This window comes from Petaurus breviceps, unplaced genomic scaffold (assembly GCF_028583685.1).
Source record: "Petaurus breviceps papuanus isolate PSGF00001 unplaced genomic scaffold, PetGlider_PUasm1.0 91041, whole genome shotgun sequence".
NCBI classification, from domain to species: domain Eukaryota; kingdom Metazoa; phylum Chordata; class Mammalia; order Diprotodontia; family Petauridae; genus Petaurus; species Petaurus breviceps.
The window spans coordinates 12,463,397-12,491,336 of NW_027187400.1; the positions used below are offsets into that span (position 1 = coordinate 12,463,397).

General features: G+C 37.8%; 2 protein-coding genes across 7 annotated transcripts in view; both read left to right on the top strand.

Annotated features, from left to right (window-relative positions):
* HP1BP3 (heterochromatin protein 1 binding protein 3) overlaps window positions 1-27,940 on the top strand; it is a 483,172-nt gene that overhangs the window by 134,404 nt on the left and 320,828 nt on the right. The window lies entirely within an intron of this gene.
* EIF4G3 (eukaryotic translation initiation factor 4 gamma 3) overlaps window positions 1-27,940 on the top strand; it is a 411,795-nt gene that overhangs the window by 104,673 nt on the left and 279,182 nt on the right. For 5 of the 6 annotated variants that reach the window (XM_069079469.1, XM_069079465.1, XM_069079464.1 and 2 more), the window contains exon 3: window positions 20,054-20,182. The gene's annotated coding sequence lies outside the window, so the exon portion shown is untranslated. Of the gene's footprint in view, window positions 1-20,053; window positions 20,183-27,940 lie in introns of those variants that run through there. The other variant, XM_069079467.1, reaches the window with a different exon arrangement.

Below are 27,940 nucleotides of genomic sequence, written 5' to 3' on the forward strand. Positions count from 1 at the left end.
GACCATAATCTTAAGTCTTTTGACTTGAAGGCCTATGTTTTGCCCATGGTACCATATACTTTCTATCCAGGTCATAAAGAATTTTAGAATCAAAGATTTTTACCGTCTTTAAGACTCTTGACGTCTGACAAGTCTTGCATTTGTTTTCAGGTGTCTTACTTATTTTAGAAAAAATGCATCATTCGCTCAGAGCTAATTTAGAATTTCCTTATTATATGACTTTAGATGGGTGACTTATTTACTTTGATAATCTTATTATTTTAAAACAAAGTTAGCAGTTAGATTACTTTTCTTTTTATCAGTGAAGGATGACCTATCTTAACACTCATGATAGGTAACTGAATTAGAATGAGTCTTTAACCTGTTAGATCATGACTGTGGAGAGCAAAGAGGGCCTGTTTTACAGCCTCCCTTTAAAGATATGCTCCAGACCTAGCGTAGTACAATTCCTTATATGCAATAAGCGTTTGATAAATGTTTCTTTAAAAATTTTTTAAATGATTACTTTATTTTTTTCCTCAGCAATTGGATAGTATTTTATAGTACAATTCCTTATATGCAATAAGCATTTGATGTTTCTTTAAAATTTTTTAAAAATGATTATTTTATTATTTTCTTTCCTCAGCAATTGGATAGTACTTTAAGTGTTTTCAAAGCACTTTCCCAGAAATAATCTCATTTCAGTTGGGTTGTACTATGGTACCATGGGAAGAACACTGGCCTTGGGCGTCAGACACTGGCTTTGCATCCTGGCTATCTTCTTTTCGAGCCCTGAGCCTTAGTCACTTCATTATGACTTCAGGGTTGTTGTTGTTTTTTGTTGTTTTAATTATAATATGACAAGGGTGGACTAGATTATTTCAAAAGTCCCTCCTGCCATTAAGTCCCATGAGCCTGTCATAACCTTGCCTAGACCTACAGGACCAAATACAGAAGAAAAATGCTTCTCAATAAAATGTATCTTTAAAAAAAAATTTTTTTTTTTTAAAGCAGTTGGGGTTAAGTAACTTGCTCAAGGTTACACAGCCAGTTATTTCTGAGTGTGTTGCTAAGTATCTGAGCCCGGATTTGATCCAGGTCATCCCAACTCTGGAGCCGGTGCTCTTACTTGCTGAGCCACCTGGCCGCCCCTCAGCAATTGGGGTTAAGTAACTTGCTCAAGGTTACACGGCCAGGTGTTTCTGGGTGGGTGCTAAGTGTCTGAGCCCGGATTTGATCCCCGGGTCATCCTGACACTGGAGCCGATGCTCTTACTGGCTGTGCTACCTGGCCGCCCCTAAAATGTATCTTTTAACCTCTGATAAGTTATTTAGAGAATTTAGATCTGCATGAATCTTAAATTGGTAGTTTTTTTAAAAGCATACTTATTCTTAACTCTTCGTTCTTCAGGTAATTACAGCTAGCTGATACAAGTGTTTTATATTGCTCAAATAATCCACTGAGATAGTATGTTTAATGCCATAATGTTATTCATGAAGTGTACTTGTGAAGAAATGGCCTGTGGGGCAGCTAGGTGGTGTGAATAGAGCACTGGCCCTGGAGTCAGGAAGACCTTAGTTCAAATCCATCCTCAGACACTTAACCCTTACTAGCCATTTGTGACCTTGGCCAAGGCACTTAACCCCAATTGCCCTACCTTCCCCTCTCCAAAAAGGAAAAAAAAATGGCCTATGGATGATGATGTGTTACTATTCATTTTCAATGCTAAGGAACTCAGAAATATAATTCCCATTAATTTAATACATGGAAGTTATTCCTTCATCTCAATGTCCAGTATAGACTTACTCATAGAATATTAAAGCTAGGAGTGACTTTAAAAGTAATTTTGTCCATTCTTTAATGGAGTGGAACCATTTGTTGTATAATCAGCAGCATTGACATCATAGAATGACAGGATTTAGAGCATTTTATGAAGACTTGATCATTTCTAGGGATAGAGTAGCTCAGAAAATAAACTTTTTCTATTGGTAAATAGTTTTGTTTCTTAGAAATATCTTTTATTGAGACAAAGTCTGTCTCTTTGTACCTTCTGTACTTTAGTCTTGTACTTATCCTTAGGAGGTAGACTTGATTACTTTAATTTCTTTTTTGAAGAATCTGAGTTTATTTGAACATCGAAGTCCAAAGTCATCTGTCAGTCATCTGGGTCTAACTCGTGACTGAACAAGACCCTCCTCCTCCTCCCTGCATGCTATTGGACAGGTGGTGGTCTGATTTTTGTCTTCTGGCTTTCGTGAGGAGCAGTCCACGACTGCTTTAGTAACTCAGAACTAAATCGAACTCTCCAAATTTCCCATGTTATTCTTGGCAGTAAGGTGAAGCAGGCTAAGTCTAATCCCTCTTTCAATATGGCAGCCCGCTGCATGTCTGAAGAAAGCTTTCAGGTCTCCCATTGGACTAAATAAAAGGATCCTCCTATGGCATGGTGGTCATTTCTGTCGTCATCTTGATTTGTTTTCATCTGGACGTATCACTGCTTATTAATTCTCTTCTAAACTGAGCATAGAACTCTAGGTGTGGGCTGACAAAGGGGCCACACACAGCAATGGTGGCTATGATTCCTTAAGCCTGGAAGGGAATGCCTCTTTTAATGCAGTGCAAGAATAATTTAGTTTTCTCGGCAGACTTGTTACATTGTTGGCTTTCTGGGATTTCTGTTCACCGAAGCCCCCAGAGACCCTTTCCAGATAGACTGCACCGAAGCCATGCCTCTCTCATCTTCTGCTTGGGAAGTTTATTTGTTGTACCCAAGTGTAAAACTTTATCTCTTTGAGTTTTCATCCTATTAGATAGCTTTTCAAGATCCTTTTGTATACTGTCTTTATCACCATGTTAGCCATCCTTTGCAACTCTGTGTCATCTATAAATTAGGTGAGGATGCCATTTTTATCTTTTTCTACGTTATAAGTACCAAAGCTTGGGATAGTTCAGGGCCCAGCTCAAATCCAGGGGTCCGCTGGTAATATCCTTTCAAGTTTACATTGTATCATTAATGAGAATTCTTTGGACATGGACATTCTATCATTTCCAAATTCATGAATGAATGAATGAATGAATCATTTATTGTGTGCTCAACTTTGTGCAGAGCCCCGTGCTAAGCTGTGGGGATTCATGTAGAAAGTAAGACATCTTTGCTCTTCAGGAGCTCACATTGTAATGCGGGAGATAGCCACATAGGGAAAGTTGTAGTGTAAGTCAGATGAAAGGGTCCCATAGTCTGTAGGGTGCAGTGGCTCTGATAAATTACCATCTGGCAGCATCAAAGACTTTGGTGACAAGAATTTTCTTTTCTGGGTCTTCCTTTGCTGTGGCTGCAGCACCCACAGGAGCAGCTTCTAGGTTGCCATCTCCTAGGATAATGACTGAAGGCACTGGGCTGGAAGCACTGATGTTCCCAAGGCTCTTGGGTTCAGGATCCTGGGCTGTCTCCATCGGGGTTGAAGGGGATTTGGTAGTTAGGATAGTGGTGGTGGTCGTTTGACTTTGCTGGCACATGATGCCTCTGTGCTTTCTCACAGGGGATTTTGAACTGCCTTAGCTAGGCTGGCCCAGCCACTCTGGGTGTGGCAGTTGGTTGTCAGTTGGTTGTCCGTTGGTTGGCTGTTTATGGGGATATCTGGCCCCTTCTCCATAGGAACTACATTCCCAGTTGATGGCTGTGAAGGCCGAACTGGGAGTGGGATACACATGATTGGATTGTCATACAGTACAAGTCACCTCATTTACCCCACAAGAATAGGATGAAAGACTTCGTTAAATGCTTTGCTAAAATTGAGGTCTGCTATATTTTATAGGAGTCCCCTAATCTACATATTTAATTGTCTTATTGAAAAAGAAAAAAGTTAGTTTGGTGTGGTGTGTTCCTGATGAGGTCATGCTGGCTTTTGGTGATCATTGTCTTCCTCTTATTTTATTTTTATTGATCACTTTTATTTTTATATTACTTAACTCCTGGACTACTATTCCTCTTTCTCCCTGCCAGAGAGTCATCCTTTATAACAAAGAGTAAAGAAGGGGGAAAACCCCCCTAAGTTCAGGAAATCTGAGCAGTGTGTCAGCTCGGTCTGACATTCCTGGCAGGCAGTATCCCCTTTGTGTCCCCTGCCCCCATAACTCTTCATCTTTGGGGCCAAGCTTGGTCAGTAAACTTGAGCAGCTTACAACTCTGATTTCTTTGTTATCAGTGGTGTTTCCATGTACATGGCAGTTGTATAGTATGTTGCTTTGACCCCAATCCATATTATTCTTGCCTGCTTTGCATTTGTCATGGGCATCATTTCTGGGGCCACCACTTCAGTATGCAATAAATTGTTTGTCTATTCCCTGCTTGATATCATCTGTTTTCCTTTTGTCAGTTTTATTAATGTCTCTTTTTTTTGACATTATCTTCATTTTACATTTTTCATTCATGTTCTTCCCCCAGCCATCCTTTATTACAAAGAATATAACAACAAGAGAAAAGAGGCAGGGAAGGAGGCCCCTTGTCCTGGCTCCTCTTTGGGTCAGGATTGATGATGGTGATTGCATGTTCTTTATTGTGATTCATTCTCTGAATTCTGTAGCCGTCACCATGTGTTGTGTTTTTCTGTTTCTGCAGACCTCAGCTTGCAACAGGTGATGTCTTTTCCATGTTGACTTGAGCATATTAACTAAATGACTAAATTTTTAACTAACGTGAATTAAAATAGATTGAGAAAATTCAAATAGGCAAAATAAAAAAATGAATGAGGTGAAAATAACTAAAAAGAATTAATGGTGCCTGCTATGGACTAGGTACTTCGTTAAGTGCTTTATGAATATCTCATTTGATTTGTACCCCAACTATGGGAGGTAGGTGTTATGCCCATCATTTGGGGAATGTGGGCATGAAAATAATATTTTTCTCCATTTCAAAGTTGAGGAAACTGAGGAAGATACAGGTTAAGTGACTGACCTAGCTTCACACAGCTAGTAAGTATTAGGAAACTGGTCTTCCTGATTCCAGGCCCAGCAATTTTTCATGCACTGAATTGCCTTGCTGCCTACTATTAACCTATATTTATATGTTTGTAAAAATTTGAATTTGAAAAAAGTAGATGAATACTTACCAAAATATAAAGTACCAGAACCAATGAACAGAACTTGAAATGGAGATCTCAAGCTTCAGAATATCAAATCAAACCACCTTTAAAGGAACTACCAAAAATAAAAAACCCAAATCCAGTCTAGATGGATTTTCAGGTGAATTCTGTCAGATTTTAAAATAATTTTTAATGATTATGCTACAGAAATTATTTTCATGAGTTGAGAAAGAAAACCAAACATAGTCCCAGTGTCTAAATTGGAACAAAGCGAGGAAAGGGGACCACTGTCATTAATGAGTATTTGATTTAAATTTCAAATAAAATCTTGACAGAAAGACTACAGTGCTATATTTAAAATACTTTTCACTATGATCAAATTGGATTTATATAAGGCATGTGAGGTTGATTCATCTTGGGGAAAATAATAAACTATTGAAAACCTAAAATCACATGGTTACAACAGTAGATTCGGACATGGCCTTTGAAAAGTACTCACATGCTAAGAATTGTAAAGCATATATGCATAGAAAGACCTTCTTTAATATAAGAAAAACTATATATCTTTTTTTTTTTTTTTAAAGCAATTGGGGTTAAGTAACTTGCTCAAGGTTACACGGCCAGTCATTTCTGGGTGTGGTGCTGAGTATCTGAGCCTGGATTTGATCCAGGTCATCCCGACACTGGAGCCAGTGCTCTTACTCGCTGAGCCACCTGGCCACCCCTAAAAAGTATATATCTTAAACCAAAATGTAGCATTATATGCAATGGTGAAACACTAAAACTTTCCCAGGAAATATTTGATATTTGACATAATTCTAAGAACACCAATGATGACAGTAATATGAGGACAAATAAAGGCAGCAATAATATATTGTGGAATTGAACAGGATGAAAGTTAAACTCACTTTCTATAGTTTTTAGACTCCTTTTTTCTTTGAAAATTGGGACAATACATATCCTTCTGTGTTTTAGAGCAACTTTTATATTATCCTCATTCTTCTTTTTTAAATGATTTGTTTTTCTGTTATTTATACTTCCCACTGTACCTCTTCCTGCACTCCCTGCTGGAGAGCTGTCCCTTACAATGATGCATTTTTTTCAAATAGGAAGAAAGGGGGAAAAAAGGTCTTGCCAAACTGACAAATGTTTTCGAAGAATCCTGTTGTCATATTCATGGTTCTACATCCATAGTCCTTGTCCCTCTGCAGAGAAGTCGGGTAAGAGGTAGCTTCTCTTGCTGCTTATTGTTCTTTGCACTATGGTGGGTGTGTTTACTGCTGTCCTGCTTCTTCTCACTTGTCTGTATCATTCGGTTCATGCTACTCTGTATTCCTCACATTGATTCTCCTTTCTTATAGCATAGTAATAGTTTGCTAAATTTATCTACCAAACTTGGCTTTGCCTTCCCCAAGGGATGGGCATTTTCATTATTTCCAGTTTTTTGTCACCCCAAAAAGTGGTGTTATAAATATTTTGGGGAATATGGGACCTTTCTTTTTTGCTATTGACTTTGGGGGTAACATGCATATGACTAGCAAAGAAATCTCTGGATTAAAGATCTGGACATTTTTACCACTTTATTTGCATAATTTCAAAATACTTTCCAGAAGAGGCAGAGTGATTCACAGGTAAATAAATGCATCAAGGTGACCATCTTTCTACATACCTTTCAACACTGATTATTCTTATCTTTTGTCATTCTTGCTCATTTGCTCTGCGTGAGGTGAAACTTCACGATTGTTTTGATTTTCCTTTCTCTTATTAATGATTTGGAACATTCTTTCATATACTCTTCGGAGATTGCAGTTTTTTTTTTCTTTTTTGGAGGGAAGGCAGGGCAGTTGGGGTTAAGTGACTTGCTAGTCACAAGGCTAGTTTTTTGTGTCTGAGGCCAAATTTGAACTCAGGTTCTCCTGACTATAGGGCTGGTGCTCTGTTAACTGCACCACCTAGCCGCTTTGATTGCAGTTCTTTTGAGAACTGTTTCTTCATATCCTTTGGTTTCTATCCACTGGGGAATGGCTTTTGCTCTTAAATATTTCCATCCTCTATATACCTTAACCTAGGGATAGGGACTGCACCTATTACCGTGTTTCCCTGATAATAAGACACTGTCTTATTATTTTTTTGGACAGAAAAACACCAGAGGGCTTATTTTCAGGGGAGGGCTTATTTTAATGAACATTGACAGCAATTTTAATAAACAAACTCTGTTGTGATTGATTGGTCACTTTACTTGACACCTCCAAAATAACTTTTCATGAATAAGTTTCATAAAACCTCCCTATGATGTCATTGTCATGAAGTTGGTATATTTTTTCCCATTTTTTGTAATTGACCATTTATTAACAAAAACGTGTACCTTTATTCAATAAGCAAATCACTGGGGAAGAACAGGATGACGTGCTCACTGCTGCAGCTCTGATTGGATGCAGCTCGGAGCGCAGTGTGCTTTTCACGGGGGTGGGGTGGGGACGGGGGACGGTGCATACAGAGGGTACCGTAATGTAGCGTGTAGCACAGGGGATCACCTTCACTACAGTAGCAATCTCAATAGGGCTTATTTTCGGGGGAGGGCTTATTTTAGAGGAATCTTACACAGTAAGGGGAGGGCTTATTTTCGGGATAGGTCTTATTATCGGGGAAACACAGTACTTCATTGGTTATAGGGAGCTTGCAATTGAGGAGATTCTCTTTAATATATGTTGGCCTCCACAACATGGAATCTCACGAGAGTTGTCTAGAACACAAAGATGTTAAGTAATTTGTCCAGAATCCCACAGTCAGAGGATTCTGGGGAGAAACTTTAACCCATGTCATCTTGGCCTTAAGGCCATCTCTGTGTCCATCCTGCCACACTGCTTTTCTTTGTCTTCCTTATCTGAACTATTTTATAGAAATGTTTTCCTCCAGTTAGATATCATTTCCTTTCTTTTCCTTGTATTAATTTTGTTCATGTAAAAACCTTCCAATTTTATGTAAAATATCTACTTAAATTTCCTCTATTTCTTTTTTGGTCGATAATTGGCCTTCTATTCGTAAGTCATGACAAGTATGTGATTCTGTGCTTGGTTCTCTTCTAATTTTTTTTAATCATGTGAGTTGTCATAGGCCATAAGTGGCAGTGGTTTAGGGTTCATACTTGCCAGTTCTTCAGGGAGCCAAGGAGATCATCTGAAATTGAGGACTTGGATTTATTAAAGTCATCTAGCTGTTCTCTTGCTAGAAATTTGTTTTTCCTGGGTATCATTCTATTTTAGTAATTCTTGTTTTTTTCCCTCCAGCCTAAGGATTATTTTCATTGGCAGGGAAATGGTCATTGGAAATGAAAATAATTCATCAACTTTACTTTGTCTTTGTTGTTTGTTAACATTATTTCAGCCACTCTGACCTTTGGTCCAGTGCCCTCTTTGATGCTTTTATTTTCCCCACATGTCCCCTTTTTCTTTATCTTTTTTTTTTTTGGGGGGGGGGGGGTCAGTTTTCAGTTTTTTTTTTTCTTGTCTTTTAGCTCCCTGACCCTGTTCTTATGGGAATATGCCAAATTTTAAATTCACTTTGTTTCCTACCCTGGCTTCTAATGTCTAAATATGGTATTTTAAAATCTAAGGTCCTCCTGTGAATCCATATCCATCTTTTATGACAATTCTCTTCCCTCACTCGCCATATTCTCTTGTGAATTTTATTCTTTCTTTAATTGCTACACTCTGTTGTGATTGATTGGTCACTTTACTTGACACCTCCAAAATAACTTTTCATGAATAAGTTTCATAAAACCTCCCTATGATGTCATTGTCATGAAGTTGGTATATTTTTTTTCCATTTTTTGTAATTGACCATTTATTAACAAAGGGAAAGATGTTGCTTTTACTTTAATTTGGAAAGTAACATTGTCCATGCATTTGAATTCTTTTTAAAAATTGCCTTCTAGTATTGTTTTTGCATTTCTATAGTTACTATATACACTTGTGTAGATAATGTCTTTTTCCTGTCATGGTTGTTAGTTGGCAATTTTTTGCTTAGACTGTTTGTTTATTGGAGATTGACTCTTAAATTAGGTTTGTATCATTTTCCGGAGGATTTTAGGTGTTAGAATTTTATCAGAAGTATTTGCAGCTATTTTTTCTCCAATCGAAATCTTTTATTCTCTTGCTGCATCTAGTTAATTTCATTGAAAGCTTTTAAATTTCATGTAATTAATACTCTCTGAATTTTGGGTTTGGATTTTGGCTCTGCCACTAGCCATGTGACTTGATCTCTGGCCTCACTTGCTCCATCTGTAGAGTGATAGGCTTGGACTAGATGGTCTTGAAGAATCCTTCCAGTTCTATATGTTTATAGATTTTTCATAATCTTGGCTAATAGCTCTTGATTTTGTTCCTTATATTTTCTTTTAAATTTTTTTTTTGTCCTTGGTAGCATCTAAGGTATTTTTTTTTCTGAATTCATATTGCTTTCCTTTGTCTTTTAATATTATCTTCATTTTATATGTACTCTCGCCTTTTCCTCTTTGAAGAGAGCCATCCTTTGGTATACAGTATATCCTCTAGGACCACTTTTCCAATCCCTTTTCATGCTGTCAGGCAGCGTTCCAGAGGATGGTTGCCTTTCCAAGTCTGGAAGTTGTTGGGGAGTGGTTTTGTAATCTCCCTCAGTAGATTATTGATGTTATTAGGTAGCCATCTGCAATTAGCTTTTATGAAAAGGTGATGTATCAAGAATAGTTGATACAGACTTTGGTATGACTACCTCTCACTTGAAGTTGGGGACATTCTACTGCTAGCACAGAGTCTCTAAACTCAAACTTAGAGGGTGTTTGAGGTAAAGGGATAACTCATAGCTCCCAGAAACCCTTTTGCTGGAGTCCTCAAGTTGTTTCCATTAAGTATAATGTAGCCTTTCTTCTGGGCTATTTGTAGAGCCTTGGAATTACCTTTCCTTATTCTGTCCATATACTCCTTAGTTCCTAATACAAACACTGCCAGTAGCTGTTCTAGGGCTGTTAGGAAGACCAGAATCCTCTGACTCTCTTAAGTTTAAAAAGGTCTAAGTACTTCCTGTGATCAGGGCTGGAACCCTAGGGTCTCACGTGGCTGCTATGTCATAGATGACCCACAGATCATGTGGATCATCAAGTTTCCTTAGTCATTACTAATATATTTCTGCTGAAATGGCACTCTCTTCCATCCGGTGACTTTTAAGGACTTGTAAGTTGTGGTCTGGGCAGCTGGGTGGCTTGGTGCTAGTCCTGGATCAAGAAAACTCATTTTCTTCAGTTCACATCTGGCCTCAGATATTTATGTGGTAGCTATGTGGTCTTAGTCAAGTCATTTCACCCTCTGCCTCAGTTCCTCATCTGGTATAATGTGCTAGAGAAGGAAACGGCAAATTACTCCAATATGTTTGCCAAGAAAACCTCAAATGGGGGGGGTCACAGTTAACTCTAACAAATTGAAGTCTAAATCTAGTGCTTGGTTGATTGATTCACTAGAGCCATTTAGGCCTTGTTCACATCTGATTCATACCTTGAGTGACAGGTGTCTGAGCTAGCATCTTATCAGTTTAAGTGGGATAGGTTGAGTATTTTGAGTAGTTTACTTGATTTCTACTCTTAAACTTGCAACAGAATAAACAAGAAAGATGAAAAAATAAAGAATGGCATAAGTAAGCATACACATCAACTGAGCATGGGTATGTGCAATGTTCCATGCTTCTTGTCCCCAACTTTTTCAAGGAAAGGGGTGATAGTGGTGCTGTATTTTCTCATCTTTTTTTTTTCTAGAGCTGTTTAGTTTTTTTAATGTCACAGCATTGTATGTTGTTGTAGGTATTCTGTCCGTGTATTTTTAAAAATTAAAATTTAAATAAGTTTTGAATTATATATTTTGTTATTTAGATCATCCTAGTTATTCTCAGTGTCTCTCCTTTCCCCTTCACAGAGAGCTATCTCATATAGCAAGTAGTATTTAGTAAAGACAGAAAAAGAAAAGGCTAAAAAAAAAAAAAGAATAATTGATTGATATATTGAACAAGTCCCAAAACATGTCCACATAACCCTAGTGGACCTCCATCCTCTGAGAAGGGGTGGGTGGGAGTTGTCTTCTTTTCTCTCTTCCTTTAAGTTCTATGATTTTCTTGATCTTCATAATTTTGTTATAGTCATTTTTGATTTTTTGGTGGTTTTTCTTTCCTTTTACATTGTTGTAGTCACTATGTAGATTGCTTTTTTTTTTTTTTTTTTGGCCTTGCTTGTTTCATTCTGCTTCAGTTCATATAGATCTTCCCAGGATTCTCTGTATGTATTCATCACATTCATCGTGATGTGAATGCACAGTAATATTCCACTCTGTCATTGTGTGGAATGTTTTTCTGGTTTTGTTTACTTCATTTTGCATTAGTTGGTAGAAGTTGTTATCTGAATTTTTCATAGTCATCTTTTTTCTCTACATAGTAACATTCTTTTCATTTATGTACTACAGTTTGTTTTACTGTTCCCCAGTCAGGACCTCCCATTGTTTTCAGTTATTGCTACTACAAAAGAGTGCTGCTATGAATACTTTGACTATATGGAACTTTCCCTTGCTCCCCCTTTAAAACGTTTTTTGGGTAGACAGCTAATAGTAGGCTCTCTGTATCAAAAGGTATTGGCATTTTATTCACTCCTTTAGTGTATTTCCCATTTTTCTTCAGGATGTTTGAACCACATCATAGTTCTACAGATTGTGTGTTGATGTACTTGTCTTTTTCTTTTATTTACCCCAATTTTAATTTTTATTAATATGAACTTGATATATCAATAAACATGAATATTTACAACGAAATACTCTATTTCTGTACAGAGATAAACAGAAAAATAATGTATATAAAATGGCAAATTTCTGTTATGTACAGTTTTTAAAAAGTGCATAATAAATTCAACATGTATGTATTTACAAAGCTGACCTGCTCATCTCTGTGTCCCCCTGAAATTTCCTCTACTTTTGTCTGTACGTTTAAAAAATGTTTCATTGGTAGGTCTTTCTTTCCTTTCCTCCCTTCTCTTCCCCTCTCCATGTTCATTACTCTCACTAAGGCCCCTTTCACTCCGCTGTGGGACTCCCTTCCCCCATCCCCCCCATTAAAAAAAACATACTGTTCTAACACATGTTAGTGCACAGAAGAACAAAACAAAGCTTTTGTCACCTCTTTCTTAGAAGGTAGGAAGCATGCTTCAGCATTGGACCTCTGAAGTTGTGGCTGGTCACTGAATAGGTCCTAGTCCTTAAGCCTTTCATAAGTTGTTTTTCCTTATAATGAATGTTATTTATTATATAAATTGTCCTAGTGGGATAGAAGAGATAGTCCCTTTTTAAAGTCTCATCTGTTGGTCACAAAAGGAGTTAAGTAATGCATAAACTTAGGTCTTAATGTAATTTTGTTCTGTTTTGTTATTTTAATAGAGAAAATAAAAAAGAAACAGGAATAAAAAGAGAAAATAAAAAAGAAATGAGGAAGAAAGGGGAGCAACTTACCATTTATTATGATGGGGTACATGAGAGGGAAGGTCTTTCACTCAAGAGTGGGTGGGGGAGTGGGCATCTCATTAATCTAATGCTTATCAGAACCAGATAAAGGAAGGCTGAAAAGATACATACATACATACACACAGAGCATTTTATGTGAAAATATTTTAAATTCAGCGAGGATGCAGGCAGGAATGGGGAGGAAGCCTTAAAGAAGGAAGGCAAAGTTAACATCAGAGAGAAAATCATAAAGGGATTAAAAATAGAGAGAAAAATATGCAAGTCAGAGATGAGGATTTAGGCATGGCAGAGGAGTGAGAAGACACTGCTTCAAATATGAATTACTGCCTTGGATCAGGCTTCTTTTCTGTACCTCCTTTGGAAGTGGGCCTAGAAAGGAGTGGGGAGGAAAAGAGGAGGAAACAACAGAAGAGAAAATGGTGGAGGGTAAGATACAGTAACAGTCATAACTGGGAACATGAATGGAAGAGGATAATAGATTAAATTAGAAGACAAGAGTCCAACAGTATATATACTTGAAACATAAAGATTCACACGAGTCAGAATAGGATTAAATTTAGGAGAGTTAATTATGTTTCAGGCTAACACAAAAGGGCTGGGGAAATGGAAGAGGATGAAGATCTTTTTAAGCACTTTCTATGCATGTGCCAGCCTCTGTGCTGGGCACTTGACAAGTATCCTCTCTGTTGATCTCTCAACAGTCCTGGGAGGTAGGTGCTGTTATTATCCTTATTTTACAGTTGAGGAAACAGAGGCAGAGAGAGGTTAAGTGAGTTGCCCAGAGTCACACAGCTAGAAGTATCTGACACCATATTTAACGCTGGTCTGATTGATTCTGTGTTTAGTTTTCTGTCTGCTGTGCCATATGGTCCTACATGCCAGTTATAGCAGTACCTTTTAAGGTGTTCCCACCAGCTGTACTCCTTAGATTTGCTCCACCATCATCATGTTCCAGGGAAAAACTCCACACCAGGAATCTGCTCATCCCGGAGATGGCATTAGCTTTGGTACTCTTGCCTCTTCAGCACCCTCAGTAGCCTCTGCCCCTCTGATTGCAGCAGGTGGCAGAGCAAAAACCTTCTCCATTGAAGGGGGGCTTGAGGGCTTGGAGTCCGGCCATTCTCCCATCAGTTGCATTACTCCAGCAGCACCAGAGCTGGGTTCTCCTGTCACATGCCCCCATTCCCACCTCTGTCTTTCAGCTTTCTTTCGCGTTTCTTCCCCATTAGATCCCCTCCCCATCATTTGTATTCTTAGTACATAGCACTGTGCCTGGCATAGAGTAGGTGCTTAATAAATGTTTATTGGGTTGAATTTGGCAAAGAATTGGAAACAAAATAAGATTATGAATTTGATGAATACAACATTGTATGATATGTTCATCATACAATACATGAACACATGAAGAGAAGTGAACTTATGCAGAGTGAATTAAAGAGAAGCAGGAATACAATATACATAACGACTGCAACAGTGTATGTAACTGGAAAGAACAACAACAAAACAATCAAAACGGAATCCTGCAGAATTGTAATAACCAAGCTTATAACAGCTCTAAAGGAGAGATGGGAGGAGGCACAGCAAAGGGGGAGCACTGTTAGAATTTTTCCCCCTCCCCCTTTTTTTATTCTTTCTTATATGGTATAAAGGATGGCTTTCTTGGCAGGGTTGGGGATGGGATAGATTGGGAAATGTAAGAGTTGTAGAAAGAAATGATAGCAATAAATATTCATTTTTTAAAAAAGAAAATCCTGACCCAGGTGCCTCATTTCTTCTCTCAGGCCTTTATGAGAATCATCTACACACACAGAGGGCATCTGACAAAGGGTGAATCAGGGAGCCAGGAAGGCTTTTATGAATGTTATTTGATAGTGACCCATATCAAGAAAGATGGAAAGAATACAAGATCTTACTGTGCTTCTGGTTTGTTGACTATTAAAACAGAATATGACTCAGTAGAGCAAAATGTTCCTTAAAACCTCCTCCATCAGCACAGCTCCCAAGCCTGTGTCAACATTTTGCAAGATTCCTTGAAGGATAGAGCAAGAGGCCATTTTGTTCAAGAGTGTGCTTATAACTATGAAATAGAAAACAGGGATAAATTTGAGACACAAAAATCTGCCTCCTGTTGTGGAGGTTAGCCAGAACAGAGTTCTAGTGCAAGAGGGATTTCTATCTATTCCTAGATGATATATGCTCAGTATTTAAACTCTAGAGTATTTCAGAGACTTCCTCAGTGAATTCTGTAATTTCCTAAGAGTTTGGCTTAAGTCTCAAACAGGAAAAACTAAGTGACTGAACAGAATTCATTATCTTGACTATGATTGGCTTTTCTGTGGACAATCTAAAGTATGTATGCGTGCATGCGTGTGCATGTGCGTGTGTGTGTGTGTGTGTGTGTGTGTGTGTGTGTGTGTGTGTGTGTGGTGGGCATCTCCTAATAACTGATGGTGAGGTCGAGCCATAGTACTGTAGTACTTTTAACACCTTCCAGTTTCTGCCTGAAGCAAAGATTTATCAATATTCTTCCTCTGATACTGTGTGGCTGTGATTCATTGCATACCATAGTCTCCTAAGGGTAATAGTTAGGTGTCACCCAAAGGGACATGGAGTGGCTTGCATTACCCAGGAGAAGTCAAGTAGAAGGTAGCCTCACAGAGTTGGAAGCCTGGAAAAAGTAGTGGGCTGCTCCAGTAGCTGGGGCAAGGGATCTCAAGTTTTCTACTTGCATCTTTCCTTATTGGTGTTTGTGCATGGTGAAGAAAACTAGAGGAAAACCTCCATCATGTTGGGTATGCCTTTTTTTTTTTTTGCCAGATTTCCAGAAGTATAAGGAAAAGAGTAGCAAAGAATAAGAGGGCGTTGTGTGGTTTATGACCTGTTCTGTCGGAGGTCTAACCAAAATTGAAGATAATGCCTAGAAGCATGTACTTCTCTATGTGCAGGTTGCAATGCCCATCTCAGTATTTTCTAGGTCAAACAACCATAGTTCTTCCACAGCCCTTCATGTCACATGCCTTATTTACCATCTTGTGTTCACTTTTTTGTTGATGCACTCCAATATCTACCAGATTAAACACCCTCCTGTATGCCAGGTTCTGTTCTCAATGCTGAGGATGCAGAGACAGAAGCAAAGGCTTCAGGGAGCAGGCGACATTTGAATTGAGATTTGAAGGAGCTGTTGATTCTGAGGGGTAGAGGTGAGGGGTGGGATGCCTTTCAAGCAAGGGGAACAAGCTTACATATAGGCATAAAGGCAAGATGAGGGAGAGTGTGGGGGGAACAGCAAAAAGACCCATCTGGTTGTACCAGAAAGGGAAGCAGAATGAGACAACATGGTGATGAAGGCCTTTAAGTGCCAAACCTAGACATCTCGATTTGCCCTGTCAGGGAGTGGATTTGGTAACTTTGGAGGGAGCAGTTTCAGGTGAGTGATGAGGTCACCAAACAGATTGCAAATTGAGAATTGAGTGAGATCAGAGTTAGAGGGGCACCTTGTGTAAGCCAACTTTTTGTAGTAGTTTGAGAAAAGGAGGTGAGATTCTAGATTTTAACTTATTGTGGGAGATGGGAGGCCCACAAGAGTTTTTTAAAGATGACAAAGACGTGGGCGCTTTGGTTCAGTAGAAGAGAGAACTCTATAAAGAGAGAGTGAAAATGGGGAAGGTTAGAATTATGGGGATAGTTTGCTAGATAAGACGAATAGGGGAGAGAGTATCAAGGTTACATGTAATGGGGTTGACTGTGTCAAGAGAGGCTATTTCTTCATCTCAGACTGGAGTATGGAAAATTTGGGATGCGTAGCAGTGAGGAAGAAAGACTTGTTCTATTTTCTCAAGTAAAGTGAGGTCAGATTTCTTTGGAGAAGTTAGTGACTGGCATTAGGGGCAGACTTTAGGACAGAAGAGATTTAAAACAGCTGTTGTTGACAGTGGGAAATAAAGAATCAGATTTTGTTCAGCTGTTTTTCAGTTGTGTCCAGCTCTCCATGACCCATTTGGGGTTTTCTTGGCAAAGACACTGGAATGATTTGTCATTTCCTTCTCTAGCTCATTTTACAGAGGAGGAAACTGAGGCAAACACGGTTAAGTGACTTGTCCACAGTCACACAGATAGTAAATGTCTGAAGCCGTATTTGAACTCATAAAGATGAGTCTTCTTGACTTCAGACCTGACACTATCCACTGCACCGCCTAATTGCTCCCCAGGAATCAGATGGGGGGAATAAAAAGTACTGCTTTATGGCAGTGATTGCCCATTTGAAAGGAGATGACATAAATGTATGGTAATTGACTTAAAGTCTGGCATTTTATTCAGTGTAACACTTCCATCATCCCCTGTGTGTGCAAAGAAAGGGGGGAGGTGTCAGAATTCATGTTTGATTATTTTCTCATTTGAGGTTTTTTGAATTGCATTGTCATAGTCCCCAGGGTTTTTTTATTTTCCTGGTTCTGCTTACTTTGCAGAAGTTCCTATAAGATTTCCCATGCTTTTCTGTATGCTTCCTATTCATTATTTTAAAAAATAGTGATATCTTTTGCTTTTCCATCACCTAAATTTCTTCCTGTATCTTTCCTGTTTCCAGACAGCCATCCCTTATAACAATTTTTTTTTTTAAAATTGCATCCATTTATGCCTCTCTCATATTTCTTCATCTTTGTGATTTCTTATAGGCCAGCAGTATTCCCTTACATTCAGTGCACAGAGCCCTGGGCCTGGAGCAGGGAAGACCTGGATTCACATATAGCCTCAAGCACTTGCCAGCTGCCTCACTTACTTCACCTATAAAACGGGGACAATAATAGCACTTGCTCACAGGGTTGTTGTGAGGATGCAGTGAGACCACATTTGTAAAGAACTTCGCTTAGCACTGTAGAGGACACCAAGTAGGCACTTAAATACTTGTCTGCTTCCTTCTTCCCACAATTTGTTTAGCCTTCCTCCAAAGAAAAAATGAAAGTCCCATTTGCTGATGGCATGACGATTAAATAAGAGAATCCTAGGGAATCAGCAAAGAAACTGATTGAGGCATTAATAGCTTCAACAAAGTTTCAGGCTAAAAAAGAAACCCATAAGCATCAGTAGCATTTATATAAAAAGAGCAAAATCCAAAAGGTAATAATAAAAATAGGTCTTCAAAATAAGTCTGGAATGTATGGAATATATAGGATTCAATCCACCAGTGGACACTCAGTATTTGTATACACTTAATTACAGAATTTTCTTTTAAGGAATAAAGATGAACTTAAATAGGAATATTCAATGTTCACAGCTGGACTGTGTCACTGTAATAAAAATACCAATGTTGCCAAAGTTAATTTGGAGAATTATACTGTACCAGTCATACTTCCAAAGAAAACTTTATAGAACTTGATAAAATAATAACAGTTCATTTGGGGGGACAAATAAGTTAGAATATCACTGAGGAAATAATGAAAATAGTAGCAGGACTATAAGGGGAATAGCATTTCTTGGCCTCAAATTATATTATAGAGCATCAGTAATAATAAAAAAAACTGGTTAAAAAATGGAAAAGTAGATCAGTGGGACAGATGAAACAAAGGAAAATCAGAAATAATGGAACTCTAACCCAGTGTTCAAGAAACTCCAAAATATAAATCCCTGAGGAAAGAACTCCCGATTTACTAAGAGCTACTGGGAAAACAAAACAAAACAAAAAAAACCCAGTCTGGTAGACAATAGGTTTAGAACAACATCTGAAACCATGTTCTACAATAAATTAAAAATGGATGGGTGACCTGAATGTTAAAGATTGTGCCATATGCATAATTTCTTACAGCATGGTAACCTTTCATCACGTTCATCCACCACAACTTGTTTAAAGATTCATTTGATGGGCATCGACTTTATTTCTATTTCTTAGCTAGTCCAGAAGATGTTCCTATAAATGTTTTGGTGCATGTGGGTCCCAAAGTAATACTCTAAATACATAGGTTTGACTGTGTCCCCCCCTTCCCCCCCATTGAATAAACTACAGTGGCTTTCCATTAATTCTGGCATCCAATATAAAAGCTTCTCTTTGGGCTTTAATGCCTTTCCTGTTTCAGCTCCAGCCTGCCTTTGTAGGGCTCTTACTTACGTTACTCGCCTGATGCACTTTTTGGCTGAGCCATGTTGTTATTTTTTGAGTTCTTCACACACTGCGTTCCATCTGTGGTCTCTATGCCTTTGCTTTCTTTGTACCCAGTGCGTCCTTATTCCTCACCTCTCCCTCTTAGAAATCCTTCCTTCTTTTACAGCTCTACTCAAGTGTCACTTTGAATTTGTTAGGCCTTCTCTCCCTCCCAAAATTAACTTGTATTTTCCTATTGTCTTCTCCGAATCCCTGGTGTCTAAAATAGTTCCCAGTCTCTATTTCTTGCTTAATAAATGCTTGTTGATTTATTTCTAGCTTAAGATCCTGTGGGATATTTCATGATTTTCCAGGATAGGCCTGTTTCTACACTATTCTGGATAAGTAGCTCATATTCATTATTTTATCACATTTTATCACATCAGCACTTCTCATCTTTTGGTGTTCTCTTAAGAACATGATCACACACCGATAATTTTTTAAAAAATGATACATTGACAGAAACTTTTAATGTAAATGACACCATTATACGTGTTAGAAACATGATCTCATTGGCTCTTTACAATAGTAGGTACTCTGTTTTACAGATGAGAAAACCAAGGTAGACAGAGATGAAGTGACTTTTTTGGTGTCAACAAGCTAGGAAGTGTCCAAGATTGGATTTGAACTCAGGTCTTCCTGACTCTGGGCCTGGTGCTATATCCATTGGGCACCTAACTGCTTTGTTACATATGCATTTTAGACATGCCTTCGTTTGCTCTCCTATAAAACGAGAGAGTTATATTTAAGGGGAAACTATAAGTTCTGCTATAGCAGATCCTCATATATATATAGCATATATAAAGATATATTTATATATATGCTAATCCTCTTAATCCCAGCATGATTTAGTTGATAAAAGCAGGAACTTGGATTTGTATGGGTGTGAGTTTGTATACTGTCTTTAGGACTTATTAGCTGTATGACAGTGGACAAGTCCCTTGACTCTTCTGCACCATTTTTCTCATGTAAAATGGGCACATGAATGCCCATAAAACCTAATTTACTTGGTTATCATGAAGTATTTTACAAATGTGTGTTAGCTTTTACTTTGATGATTCCAGTAGTCAGAACATGGCCCTAGATGAGTAGATAATTCTGGTCCATAAAGACATTAAAGATATCTTATCTCTTTAGTGTTTATCCCTTGTTGAAGCTTACTAGTTGTCAAGACTACAACATGATCCATACTTTGTATCTAGCCATTTGATGAAATATTACAACTTTTGCTATAGACATTGGGTAAAATACTCTAATTTAGCGGTGTCAGTTTATAGATTCATAAAGATCTGATTGCTAATATGATATTTTACTAAAAGTTTATTTCCTTGCAGGTAACACAAGTAGCAAGACAACCTGGACCTCCTACCCCTTCCCCTTATTCAGCACATGAAATAAACAAGGGACATCCAAATCTTGCGGCAACCCCACCAGGACATGCGTCGTCGCCTGGACTCTCACAGGTAAGTAAGGCCTTTGTGTTAGAAAAGTTGTCAATAATATCTTTGTTGCTCCTTGTCTTTGTTTTCTAAACTATATTCTTGTGTAAAACTCTCTGCAGGTCAAGTGCCTTACACCACTTGGATGGATGGTGTGAGTGTCACTCTGTACTAACCAATGACTGTTTTGCTTCTTATTTTCATCATCTCAGGTTTTTTTTTTAAAGTCACCTGAGATCTTTCCTTCATGGTTAATCTAAAAATAAGACCCATGGCACATGTTCATTACACATCAGTCTTATGTAAAGTAAAACTTTACAGGTTTTTTACATTTTGTGTAAGCTGCCTTACTCTTCTCTGTGGAGGTGGAAATGTCTGACCAATTTGTTATTCTGTTATGCTGGGATTTCACATTTTTAAAATATGATAGAATTATTGTAGATTAGGACACTTTGGTACCTATTTATTAGGAGGGCAGATATAAAGCATAGGAGAGCCAGAAAAAAGTCTCTATAGTAATTGACTATCTCATATTGATGCCATGTAAACCATGCCTGGTACATATTTTAACTGTGATGAGAATTCATTCATATGTATGTATGTATGTATGTATGTATGTATGTATGTATGTATGTACTGATCCAAATGCAGTTTTGTTTTTTTTCTTTGGGAGCACTGATATGCATTTGACTATGTTTGTTTTGCTTACGAGTTAACCATTGATGCTTTCATCATAAGAATCTTGTGACACTATTCAGACCACATAGAGGTAAAAACCATGACCTTGGCCACATCCACGTGGTACTATCATCATCTGAACTGACCTGCTGAAGACCCTGTCTCCTTTATCTATTTATGTAATATTCACATTAGAGCTTTTTATGGGAATAATGAAAATTTACTTCATGACATTTAATTCAACTTCCCATATATTGAGGATTTTGTTCATTGTAAGCTGGTGGTAAGGATTGCTTATAGTGTATATAATATATGATCTGCAAAGAAGTATGCCTCATTGCATGTTGGCTTAAAATGAGCTCTGGGGGATAGTGTCCCTGATAATTATTGTTAATAAAAGCCCCTACAGTGCTTATCTCTAAACAGTTTTTTGTGAGACTGAAGAATACAAATATTTTTGCATCCATTATGCAGAAAAGAAAACTAAGGCCCCCCAAGTTTTAATGACTTGCTCAAAGTTCCATTGCTGTTGCTCGTTGGATCTAGGTCTATTTACGCTACATATACTGCCTGAGATTACGACATATTTGTCTTTGAAGCCTATTTAAGCTGAAATTATTTCAATTTCAGCCTTAATGGGAATTCTTAATGTATTCAATGAATTTGCTTTATTTTTTTTCTCTTTAAAAATTTATTATTTATTTTTAACATTCTTTTCTTTTTAAAATGAGTTCCAAATGTTCTCCCTCTCTTCCGCCCCTCTCTGACCCACTGAGGAGGCAAAGAAAATGAAATCATATACATGTGGAATCATGCAAAATGTATTTCTGCATTAGCCATAATGCCAAGAAAAAAAGTTAAAAAATAATAAAAAAATTATACTTTACACTCAAAGTCCATCAGTTCTCTCTCTAGAGATGAATAGCATTTTTTTTTCATCCTTTGGAATTGTCTTGTTAATTGTAAAATTACTTGAAACAACAACTTTAGCAAAGTTGCAGGATATAAAATAAACCCAAATAAATCATCAACATTTCTATATATCACCAAGAAAACCCAACAGGAAGAGATAGAGAAATTCCATTTAAAATACCTGTAGATAAAATATAATATTTAGGAGTCTAATTGCCAAGACAAACGCAGGAACTATATGAACACGATTACAAAACAAATAAAGCAGGTCTAAGGAATTGGGAAAATATCAATTGTTTATGGGTAGGCCAAACTAATATTACAAAAATGACAATTCTACCTAAATTAATTTACTTATTCAGTGCCATACTAATCAAACTACCAAGAATTATTTTATAGAGCTATTAAAAATGATAAGAAAATTCATCTGGGAGAATAAAAGGTCAAGAATATCAAGGGAATTAATGAAAAAAAATGCAAAGGAATGTGGTCTAGCTGTGCTAGATCTAAAACTATATTATCAAGCCACAGTCATCAGAACTATTTGGTACTGGATCAGAAAGCGAGTGGAATGGGTTAGGTACAAAAGACACAATAGTCTGTGACTGTAGTAATCTATTGTTTGATAAACTCAGAGATTCCAGCTTCTGGGATAAGAACTAACTATTTGACAAAGACTGCTGGGAAAACTGGAACATAGTATGGCAGCCACTGGGCATAGAACATCATCTCACACACTGTACCAAGAAATTTAGATACATGATTTAGACATCAAGGGTGATACCATAAGCAAATTAGGAGAGCAAGAAATAGTTTACCTGTCAGATCTGTGGAGAAGACAATAATTTATAACCAAACGAGAGAGAGAGAAAACATGACATGCAAAATGGAAAATTTTGATTACACTAAATTAAAAAGGTTTTTACACAAATAAAACCTATGCAACCAAGATTAGAAGGAAAGCAGAAAGGTGGAAAATGATTTTTACACCAGTGTTTCTGATAAAGGCCTCATTTCTAAAATGTATAGAGAACTGGAATTGTCTTGGATCATTTTGTTGATGAGAGTAACTAAGTCTTTCATAGTTGATCATCATTACAACATTGCTGTTACTATGCACAGTGATTTCATAGCTGTTCTCACTTTACTTTGCATTGGTTCATATTTGTCTTCCGTGTTTTTTTCTGAAATCATCCCCTTTATCCTCTTTTATAGCATAATAGTATTCTATCACAATCATATACTACAACTTTAGCCATTCCCCAATTGATGGGCATCCTCCCAATTTCCAAATCTTTGCCACCAAAAAAAAAAATGCAGCTATAATTTTTGCACACTTGGATCCTTTTCCTTTTTCTTTGATCTCTTTGGGATAGAGACCTAGTAGTGGTAATGTTGAGTCAAAGGGTATACACAGTTTTATAGCTCTTTGGGTATACTTCCAGATTGTTTTCTAGAATAGTTGGGCCAGTTTCCAACAATAACAGTATGTTAGTGTCCAGATTTTTCTATGTCCCCTCCAACTTATCATTTCTGATAGATAAGAGGAGTTGTTTTAATTTGCATTTCTCCAATCAGTGGTGTTTTAGAGCATTTTTTCATATGATTTAAGTTAGCTTTGATTTCTTTTTTTGAAAACTGTTCATATTCTTTGACCATTTGTTAATTGGAGAATGACCTTTATTTTTTTGTAAATTTTATTTCATTGCCTGTATATTTGAGAAACAAGACCTTTATAAGAGAAACTTCCTGTAAAAAATTTTAATACTCCTTTGTCTTTGGTATCTTTGGTATATACCATTGTCTTTGGTGTCTTTCAGCAAAATGTAGTTTTCCTGATTATTTCTTTTAACTAGGTCTGCTTTTGCTTTGTCTGAGATTGTGATTGCTACCCTTGCCTTTTTTTAGTTATGTTGAAGTGTATTAGTGTCTGCTCCAGTCCTTTATTTTAACTTGTGTCTTTCTGATTCAGATGTCTCTTGTAAGCAACATATTTTTGGATTCTGGCTTCCAATCCATTCTGTTATTTGCTTCCATTTTACATTCATAGTTATGATTACTGAGTGTATATTTTCCTTTATCCTGTTTTTACTGTTTATCCTATTCTCTCTCTTTTTATCTTGTCCTCCTCAAAAGTCTGTTTTGCTTTTGATCACTATGCCCTTTAATCCATCTTCCCAGTTAACCCCTCCTTCCCCCCAGTATCTCTTATCCCCTTCCCCTTCTAATCCCTTTTGGGTAAATTAGATTTCTGTGCCCAAAAGTAAGTGTGTGTGTGTGTGTGTGTGTGTGTGTGTGTGTTTTCTTCCCTCTTTGAACCAATTGCAATGAGAGTGAGGTTTAAGCATTGCTTGCCACCCCCAACCCCCATTTTCTCCTTTATTATAAAAGATCTTCCTTGCATGTCTATTTTATGTGAGAAAATTTTCTCCATTCTACCTTTCCCATTTTCTGGTGCACCCCTCTTCCTCACCCCTTCTTTTGTTGGGGGGGGGGCACGATCATCCCAGCATAATAACTCACTCACACCCTCTATCTATGTAGACTCTTAACTGCCCTAATAATGATAAAGTTCTTAGGAATTACATGTATTATATTCCCATATAGTAACAAAAACAGTTTAACTTTCTTGAGTTTCTTATGATAACTCTTTCATATTTACCATTCTGTATTTCTCTTGGGCCTTGTTTTTGAATGTCAGATTTTCTATTCAGCTCAGGTGTTTTCATGAGGAATGCCTGAAAGTCCTCTGTTTCATTAAATGCCCATTTTTTTCTCTTGAAGGATCATTCTCAGTTTTGGTTGACTGTTTTTGGTTGTAATCCTGGTTCCTTTGCTTTCTAGAATATCGTATACTAAGCCCACTGCTCCTTTAATGTGGAAGCTGCTAAATTGTGTGATACTGACTGGCTTTATGATATTTGAATTTTTTCCTTCTGGCTGCTTGCAGTATATTTTTTTTGGCTTGGGAGCTCTGGAATTTGGCTGTAATATTCATTTTGGGTTCTCTTTCAGAAGGTGATTGGTGAATTCTTTCAATTTCTATTTTAGCTTCTGGTTCTAGGATTTTGGGGCAGTTTTCCTTGATAACTTCTTGAAATATGATGTCTAGCGTCTTCTTTTGATTGTGGCTTTCTGGTGATACAGTAATTTTAAAATTATCTCCCATGGATCTATTTTCCAGGTTAATTGTCTTTGTAGTGAACAGAAACACCTTTGCTTGTTGGGCTGCTCTCCTGAAGGGTTCAGGGCTAGCTATCATTTCCATGACATTCTGCAGCTCAGTGTTGGTACCCACGGACAGCGATGCCAGCTCTTGTGAAGGGAGGGGAAGGGCACCTTTGCTTGTGTATATGAACAAGTTTGCCTTGAACATCCCGGTTATTGGGGCAGTATGAAAATGCTCTGCTCTTAGGTTATATTGCCTAAAGTTTCAAATTCCTAGACTTAAATAGTGATTTAAGGATAACAAAGCTCCTTCCTCATGACTACCTTGTAAGGTAGGCAGCATAAGTGTTTCCTTTCTTTTATAGGGAGAACAGAGGCCCTAAGGGGTAAACTGACTTGCCTACTTCAAATCTGCCCCTTGGCTGGGCTGCCAAAGTGATTTTCCCAAAGCACAAGCTTAATTATGTCACTGTGCTGTACCCCCCATAAATGACCTGTAAGTAACTCCCTGTTACACTTCAGGATCAAGAGAAAATGCACTGCTGGGCATTTCAAGCCATTCCCACCTTGGACCCTTCTCCTCATTCCAGGCTTCCTGCACTTGATTCCTTTTCATATGCTCTATGATCCAGTGGCCTGGGCCTCCTCTCTGTTCTTGGCACAGTCCTTTCCTTCTCCCTGGGCTCTCTGTTCCATGTGTCTGGGATGCGCTTTTCTTGATTTTGCCTTTCATTTTCCTTGGTTCTTTTGTGACTCAGCTTACATCCCTCAGTGCGGGGGGGGGGGGGGATGGTGGTGGTGGCTCTTTTCTTTTTTTCCCTTCACTGCCCATTCCTTCTGTCTGGGTTTCCTGTCCATTTACACCATATTTATCTTGCAAGAATGTGACTTCTTGAGGATGGGTGCTAATCTTTCTTCTTATTATTGTTATTATGGGTGCAGGACTGGCACATAGTAAGCAATTAATAAATGTTTGTTGACTGATTTAATTATGTTTACACATGGAAAAAGTGGTAGAGTCTAAATTAGGTTATGTGATGCCAGTTTCAGTGACTTTTCTTTATTCTCTTGTTGCCTACAACAACCAAAAGACAGAGCTATTGTGGGGTGGTGAGAGTTAGGCAGACTTGGGCAGAGCTGCCATAAACCATTGTGGCCTGTTTTCTCTTTGTCTCAGCTTATGGCAGAACTTTCCAATATAGCCTGGCCCATCTCTGCCTCCACACTCCCTTTTTACTGACACTCCAAGTAGCATTGAGGAGTTCCTGCCCACTTTGCCCCCCTCTCAGTGCCAGCATTTTGCCAGTACTTTGTCAGGATTCTCAACCTAACCAGAAAAGTAGGTGAGTCGCAAACCCATCTATTCTATTTTTAAGGGTTAATTGTTTAAGGACAGTGGTGAGATCTAGAAATCATATGGCTCTCCCTCCTTCCTTGTACTTCTCAAACTCCCTTGTTTCCTATCAGTGTGACTGGATAAGTGATGAATTTCTTTCTTAGGAGTATGTCTTTTACACAACAACCCTTAAGTATTCCCCCCCCACCTTTTAGCACCAATGTAAACACATGAAGAACGTAAGACACAATCTATCTTAATTTAGCTTTGCAGTCAATAGCGCCTTCAAATATAAGACCATTAATAAATATTTGGATTGAATTGCAGCTCAGATAATAAAAGTGTAAAAAATGTCACCATAGCATAACATTTGTTTAGTTCCATGTGGTTTATCCTAGTTAGATGTGATATCTTTTGGTACTTTTTTTCTTGTATATATATGATTTTATTTCATTGAATGAACAAAAGCCTAAAGGTTAACATAGGAAACCATTGCATCCTTTCTTCTATCATCAAATGCCCAAATTTACAGCCAGCCTGATGTTTCACATTATGCATAATCCTAAAGTAAGAACCGTTAATGATGTCCGGTGAGCTGGAGCAGCTGAGCCTGAACCTTTTAAAGCTTTGCTTTTCTTATCAGCACTTATGATTTTGTAAACAATGTACCCCATCACACCCATTCCTACACAGATCTCCTGGTAAACCTGGGTATAACGTAGGGCTTCCATGGGGTCCAAACATTTTTCATTAAGTTCTGTAACATCGTGGCTGGCTTCTGCAACAATGGCCATGTGCGGGGGCCTGGGCCGGCAGCAGGGAACAGCGGAAGGCCAAAGGCTCGGAAAGGTGACCCCAAAAGCCTGGGCCTCGCAGGGAGTGCTTGGTACTTGTTTTTATAAATAATTAAATAACAAATGATCTTTGCTGTCATGGAATACTTAAAAAAAAATAGATACTTCCTTGAGTCATTAACCTATTTGAGTTTTAGAGTGATTCCACTGATACTTTGTGTTTAGGATATTTCTGATTCCTCTTGTTTGTTTTGATAAAGTTAAGGATGATAGCCAATCTAATGGAGACTTCCAGTCCCTTAATCTCTCAGTACTTCCTTAGCCCACTACCTTGGCCCTGATGTTCACCTTCCTCCCTCTCCAATCGTAGCTCGTCAGTTAGCCATTTCAGATCTTCAAGGCCTTTGCTCTCAAATCCTCATCTCTTGCCAAGCCTCAGTACTGGGATGTACTGCTGTCAGCCTCCTCTGCTCCTAATCATAAAACTGCTGAATTGAGCTGGAAAAAGTTTCACAACTTAAAACTGACTGGATAAATTAAAAAAATTACATTGTTTCCCTTTAAGTAGTGCCTTACTGGAGCAAGGCAGTCCTTTTATTTCTCCCCAACTCATTGTGTTTCACTCTTTACAGAAGCATTTCTAAACCTTTTCATTCCTAACCTTTTTTCTGCTTCTGTTGTTAACAATAATTCTTTCTTTTTTTATATTTTATATTTTATTTTTATTTAAAAAATGAATGTTTATTCATTATTTATTGCATTTGTACTTTTTCTAGCATTGGACTAAACTAGCCTTAGTGAAAAGTAACCTTTTCACTTTTGGAGTTCTATTAGCCAAAGTTTTCCAAGCAGTTCAAATTGTGTTGGCTGCACTTTAATACCGCTCCCCCCCCC